Genomic DNA, 7,006 nt, shown 5'->3' with positions numbered 1-7,006 from the left:
CACAGAACCTGGCCTTAGGATACGTCATATAAGTTGGGGGTTGGTAGTACTCTTTCATGTATTGGGATCACTGTGAGGTGCCTTACTTTTTATATATTTTTTATTAATAATTTTTTACTTTCCATTATAGTTTTTTATGAGACCTAAACTTTACTATTATTATCATTATTGCTGACGGTCTATTATTACCACTATTGACCAACTGGCATTTAAACGTAATGCCTCTTCACACTTATGCGTGTTTATTATTATCAGTTATCAAATATTTGCTTTGTGACATTGCCCCCATATTGCAATACCTTTATTGGATATATTTATATCTGTTAGTATTTCTTTAGGGTATTTTGGCCGTGGGCATTGAATATTGTATGCTACACTCAAATTCATACAAAGCGTTTCCAGGTCCCTGATCTTTCCTGACCTAATATATGTTATATGGAGGTTGCATGCAGATTGACAATTGCCGCCATATGCACTGTGTCCGTGATGTATTCATGACTTGTTTAGTTCGGCAACATGTATCTTATTACTATACACTATGTGACAACCTAATTACTCGGCGATGTGGTTGTAGTGTGTATCATATACATCCATGGTATTGCCTGAGTTAATCCTCGTGCATCCGCATGAATCATGGATCGCTCCCCTAGGTGTGTATAGCAATCACATGATTGACTATAATGAAAACTGGGGTGTTCTGTCCTGACCTGATCCCGCAGTGTCAGCCAACTCTTGCATTTTAGACATTAAGGTTATGTTCGCATTACGTAAGATACGTATTAATCACGGCCGTTGTTGCCGGTTTGCAACAACGGCCATGATTAATACGTAACTTACTTAGTGCGGCCCTCTATGGAAGCCCGGCTGGAGTGTGTGCACATAGTATACACTACGGCTGGGATCCCTAGCGGCGCTGCAAGAAACTGACATGTCAGTTTTCTGCGGCTGCTATTCAATGAATAGTGGCCGCAGCAAACCGGTCAGTGCACACAATGGAGCATGCGGCCCCACTCTCCACTGCAGCAAATCCGAATTCAACGCCCGAATTCAGCGCCCGCATCCGAATTCAACTGCAGTGAAGATCATCCGTCCGGTACTGTAGTCACAGAACGTCCGCTGTCTTACTACGTGTGAACATAGCCGAAGTTCCAATAATTGTAATCTATGGTTGTTTGTCTATTGTTGACTTATGTACCTTGTGGTATATTTATTCTATATGAATGTGAGTACTTTCTGACATCTATACAAATAAATATTATTATAATCTACACTCACTGGCCACTTTATTAGGTACACCATGCTAGTAACGGGTGGTCTTCAGCTGCTGTAGCCCATCTGCCTCAAAGTTGGTCGTACTGCGCGTTCAGAGATGCTCTTCTGCCTACCTTGGTTGTAGCGGTTGGCTATTTGAGTCACTGTTGCCTTTCTATCAGCTCGAACCAGTCTGCCCATTCTCCTCTGACCTCTGGCATCAACAAGGCATTTCCGCCCACAGAACTGCCGCTCACTGGATGTTTTTTCTTTTTCGGACCATTCTCTGTAAACTCTAGAGATGGTTGTGCGTGAAAATCCCAGTAGATCAGCAGTTTCTGAAATACTGAGACCAGCCCTTCTGGCACCAACAACCATGCCACGTTCAAAGGCACTCAAATCACCTTTCTTCCCCATACTGAGGCTCGGTTTGAACTGCAGGAGATTGTCTTGACCATGTCTACATGCCTAAATGCACTGAGTTGCCGCCATGTGATTGGCTGATTAGAAATTAAGTGGTAACGTGCAGTTGGACAGGTGTACCTAATAAAGTGGCCGGTGAGTGTATATAACATGAATCTGAGAGACTTATCGTTGTATTTGCACAACCAGTATCCGTGATCATTCGCAAGGCTATCACTTTATTTATTGGCTGGGACCGGTCAGGTTTCACTGTGTTGTATTTGAACCAGTGATAGGATATACATTGTTGTATTTAAGTGATTTTAGTTGTTTGTCCTTTGCATTTATGTCAATAAAGAATGGTTTGATAATTTCTCAATGATACTTGTGTAAGGTGCAGTCCAAATTTTTCTAACCCAGGTGTGGTTGTCTTTCTGTGCCCAGTGTGGGGGTTGTGAGGACTGGCACTCCCGGAATATTGGTTCAGCTATAACTACTGACCATGATGAGGACCAGAATACTGTAACCAAGATTTACTAAAACTGTCTACAAGCCGGTGCACAGAGCCAAATTCCAGGGGGGTTCTGACACAAAGACAGTGTGTTTTTTGCCATAAAAATCAGCAGTTTCTGTGGCAAAAACCACACGGCTGTTAGTCATGAGCACAAAGTCGGAGTTGGAGGCTCCATTCACGGCCCCCATTGTGATTCACGATTCCATGTGAACCCAGTCTAATTCTAAGGGTCTGTTCACATCACAAGTATATAAAGCAGAGGAAAGAATTGGCACCACCTCAGACAATAGGTTAAAGGGGAACTTCGGATAAGAAAAACTTGTTTTCTATTAAAAGTACATTAAAAGTTAAATATATGTGTCTATATAATCTATTACTGTATCTGTACAGTTCTGCTACACTGGTAGCTGATAGAAATCCAGGAAGTGAAAAAAATGGCCCCTGTGCAAAATCACATTGTTTCCTGCTCCCTCTGCTATCCCCCTTAGGAGACAAATCTTCCATGCCTCTGTCTCATATTGTGTGTGTTTGCTGAGATCAGGCTGATGATGCAGACAGGGGGCAGGGCGTGATGTCACAGGAGGCTTGGCTGGATCATCCAATCCCCTAAGTGATTTACCATCTCTGAATGGCCAGAAGCAGGTGTTACACTGATTTCTCTAATTTTGCAGAAGTGTGCAGTGAAATTAGGGCTGTGTTCACACATGTTGGAGTGTCATTGCAGTACTGCAGCGTATTCACAAAAATGATGCAGCAACACAAGTAAATGATGCTAAACGGCAGAGAGGATCAGAGCCTTTTTGTGGGGCTCAACTTCAAAGATAACAGATGCTTGATCATAATATGTGCGTGGAAATGAAAAGAAAAATTCAAAAAGTTATTTACTTTATTCCAATATCAGCTTTACAGGTAGAGAATACAGCGTGCTGTGTGGTGTTACAGGTAGAGAATACAGTGTGCTGTGTGGTGTTACAGGTAGAGAATACAGTGTGCTGTGTGGTGTTACAGGTAGAGAATACAGTGTGCGGTGTGGCGGTACAGGTAGAGAATACAGTGTGCTGTGTGGTGTTACAGGTAGAGAATACAGTGTGCTGTGTGGTGTTACAGGTAGAGAATACAGTGTGCTGTGTGGTGTTGCAGGTAGAGAATACAGCGTGCTGTGTGGTGTTACAGGTAGAGAATACAGCGTGCTGTGTGGTGTTACAGGTAGAGAATACAGCGTGCTGGGTGGTGTTACAGGGAGAGAATACAATGTACTGTGTGGTGTTACAGGTAGAGAGAACAGCGTGCTGTGTGGTGTTACAGGTAGAGAATACAGTGTGCTGTGTGGTGTTACAGGTAGAGAATACAGCGTGCTGTGTGGTGTTACAGGTAGAGAATACAGCATGCTGTGTGGTGTTACAGGTAGAGAATACAGTGTGCTGTGTGGTGTTACAGGTAGAGAATACAGTGTGCTGTGTGGTGTTACAGGTAGAGAATACAGTGCGCTGTGTGGTGTTACAGGTAGAGAATACAGTGTGCTGTATGGTGTTACAGGTAGTAACTGTGTGCTGTGTGGTGTTACAGGTAGAGAATACAGTGCGCTGTGTGGTGTTACAGGTAGAGAATACAGTGTGCTGTGTGGTGTTACAGGTAGAGAATACAGCATGCTGTTTGGTGTTACAGGTAGAGAATACAGTGTGCTGTGTGGTGTTACAGGTAGTAACTGTGTGCTGTGTGGGTGGGACCACAATGAAATCATAAATTACTGCAAATAATTCAGTAACACAATGAAACTGCAATGTGTGAACACAGCCTAGATGTTCTGCAACATTTTTGGGCGGGGAATGTGCAGGGTGGAGGACTATGATGAACAGCTGAGGGAAAGCAATGCATTCTGGAACCTGTCGTACTGTGTACAACTGATAAACCAGGAAGTGCAGAAACACAAAACAGAACAAAACCCCCCAAAACAAATAGATTTTTGGTGGTTTCAAAAATGGAATAGATAGGTAAGTAATGCTTTATGCTTCTGCAGAATTTCATTTTTTTTTAACCTCTACCTGGAGTTCCCCTTTAAAAGGACAGTGTCACAAAAATAGACTCATGTGGGCCGGGGGACCTGCATGTGGTACATGAGGCAATATGGTTTGATCAAATTATATACCAACATCCTGGTGTTGTTTTTTAAATGTAGCCTGAGAGACATTAGTGTCAGCCATAGGTGTGAGGTGCAGCAGCTCGTTTCTCTCCATGTCCCTGCAAAAATAAGAATGTCAAAGTTTTTAGCAGTTGGGGTCTGAGTTTTTACTTTGCGACCAATCAGAACAAGCTGGGAAAAGTCTGAATCAGCCACTTAATGATGAGTAAAAAATGTGATCTCACAGTGCATAGCACCACACAAGTCCAGTGTGATTTTTGCCACATTAGCCCATCGTAATATAGCCACATGGGCTCAGTGTGTGATTTCACCACAGGGTCCAATCTATTAGAACCAGGTAGACCCTGCAGTTCCAATGTGGTACAGATATTGTGATGACATGCCAAAAGTAATTTTTTAGTAAAGGTACGCTTTTAGACCCATGTACATGGGCCAATTATCGTTAATCAGCATTCCTAGGAACGCTCATTCACCCGATAATCTCCCCATGTGAAAGTGTCAGTAAGCAGCCAATAAACAAACCCGCTCATCAGCTGATTGGATGTTTTTGGATCTGATTGGATCTTTTGTGCTGCCAGTAAAATTAGGAGATGTGCGGGTGAAATGGCCGCATGACTGATACAGTGATCATTCTTGTGGCCCGGCTGCACGATTGTTCTTGCCTTGTAAAGGCACCGCAATCGGGTAAGATCTCTCTGATCACCGCTATTCTGCGTCCATATACATATGCATATCAGGCCGTGTAAAAGCACCTTTAGATATGTTTTTGCAACAAGATAACATGATTGCATATGTAGAAATATAGAACTTATCCACCCACCCACCTTCCCTTCATCCATCCTCTCCCTTTATTGATGAACATTTTTCAACCATACCAAGTATGAATCTGGGAAACATGAAGACCGTGCCGCGGAGATTTATTAAGCAGTATTATAGTATGAATGTTCTTTGTTGCCCATGGCAAACAATCACAGCTCAGCCTGCTATTGTTCCTGTGCTGCCAGGCGGATCACCAGGATTTCCGGCATTAACTCATTCCTAGCCCTAGATTACCAGGGACACAGGCACCGTGACTAATGCTGCGTTTACACGAAACGATAATTGGCCCGATCGTATGATTAACAATGTTGGAGTAACAATTTTTTTTTATAACGGTCAGTGTTTAGACGGTACAATATATCGTACGGAAATTCGTTTTGCGATCGTTTTGCGATCGCCTAAGCCTATCTCACACATTGGTTAAATCAGTGAACGACTGTTTACACGGAAGGATCTGCGAATTTTTTGCGAACGACGATTTTAGAACATGTTGTAAGATCAAAATGAATGATTTCTCGTTCGTCGTTTGATCGTTCGCAGCGTTTACATGTACGATTATCGTTCAAATTCGATCGTTATCGTGCAAATTCGCACGATAATTGTTCCGTGTAAACGCAGCATTAGACCACCACATATAGTGCTGGCCAAAAGTATTGGCATCCTGCAATTCTGACAGATAATACTGAATTTCTTCCAGAAAATGATTGCAATCAGAAATGCTTTGGTAATAATATCTTCATTTATTTTGCTTGCAATAAAAAAACACAAAAGAGAATGAAAAAAAAGTTAAATCATTGGTCATTTTACACAAAACTCCAAAAATGGACCAGATAAAAGTATTGGCACCCTCAGCCTTATACTTGGTAGCACAACCTTTAGACAAAATAACTGCGAACAACTGCTTTCGATAACCATCAATGAGTTTCTTACAATGCTCTGCTGGAATTTTAGACCATTCTTCTTTGGCAAATTGCTCCAGGTCTCTGAGATTTGAAGGGTGCCTTCTCCAAACTGTTATTTTGAGATATCTCCACAGGTGTTCTATGGGATTCAGGTCTGGACTCATTGCTGGTCACTTTAGAAGTCTCCAGTACTTTTTCTCAAACCATTTCGAGTGCTTTTTGAAGTGTGTTTTGGGTCATTGTTCTGCTGGAAGACCCATGACCTCTGAGGGAGACCCAGCTTTCTAACACTAGGCCCTACATTATGCTGCAAAATTTGTTGGTAGTCTTTAAACTTCATAATGCCATGCACACAGTCAAGCAGTCCAGTACCAGAGGCAGCAAAGCAACCCCAAAACATGAGGAAACCTCTGCCATGTTTGACTGTAGGGACCATTTTCTTTTCGTTGAAGGCCTAATTTTTTCCCCTGTAAACTCTATGTTGATGCCTTTTTCCAAAAAGCTCTACTTTTGTCTCATCTGACCAGAGAACATTCTTCCAAAAAGCTTTTGGCTCTCTCAGGTAAGTTTTGGCAAACTCCAGCCTGGCTTTTTTATGTCTCTGTGTCAGAAGTGGGGTCTTCCTGGGTATACTACCATACAGTCCCGTTTCCTTCAGACGCCGACAGATCGTATGGGTCGACGCTGTTGCACCCTCGGACTGCAGGGCAGCTAGAACTTTTTGGGATGTTAGTTGAGGTTCTTTAGCCACCATCCGCACAATCTTTCATTGAAATCTCTAGTCAATTTTTCTTTTCTGTCCACATGTAGGGAGGTTGAAAAAAATTGAAAAAAAGCCCCCACGCCGGTTACCCCTTTAAACTTCTTGATGACACTGCACACCCTTGAGAAAGTCTTGTGGCTGAGACGGAACGCGTGGGGCTTCTTGGACCCCGACATGGACTCCCTTCTATGGTGATATTTACCCTTGTTATATGG

The sequence above is a fragment of the Dendropsophus ebraccatus genome, chromosome 2 (genome assembly GCF_027789765.1).
Source record: "Dendropsophus ebraccatus isolate aDenEbr1 chromosome 2, aDenEbr1.pat, whole genome shotgun sequence".
In the NCBI taxonomy this organism is placed as follows: domain Eukaryota; kingdom Metazoa; phylum Chordata; class Amphibia; order Anura; family Hylidae; genus Dendropsophus; species Dendropsophus ebraccatus.
The sequence above is the reverse complement of the archived record's forward strand: the minus strand, read 5'-3'. Positions refer to the sequence as shown.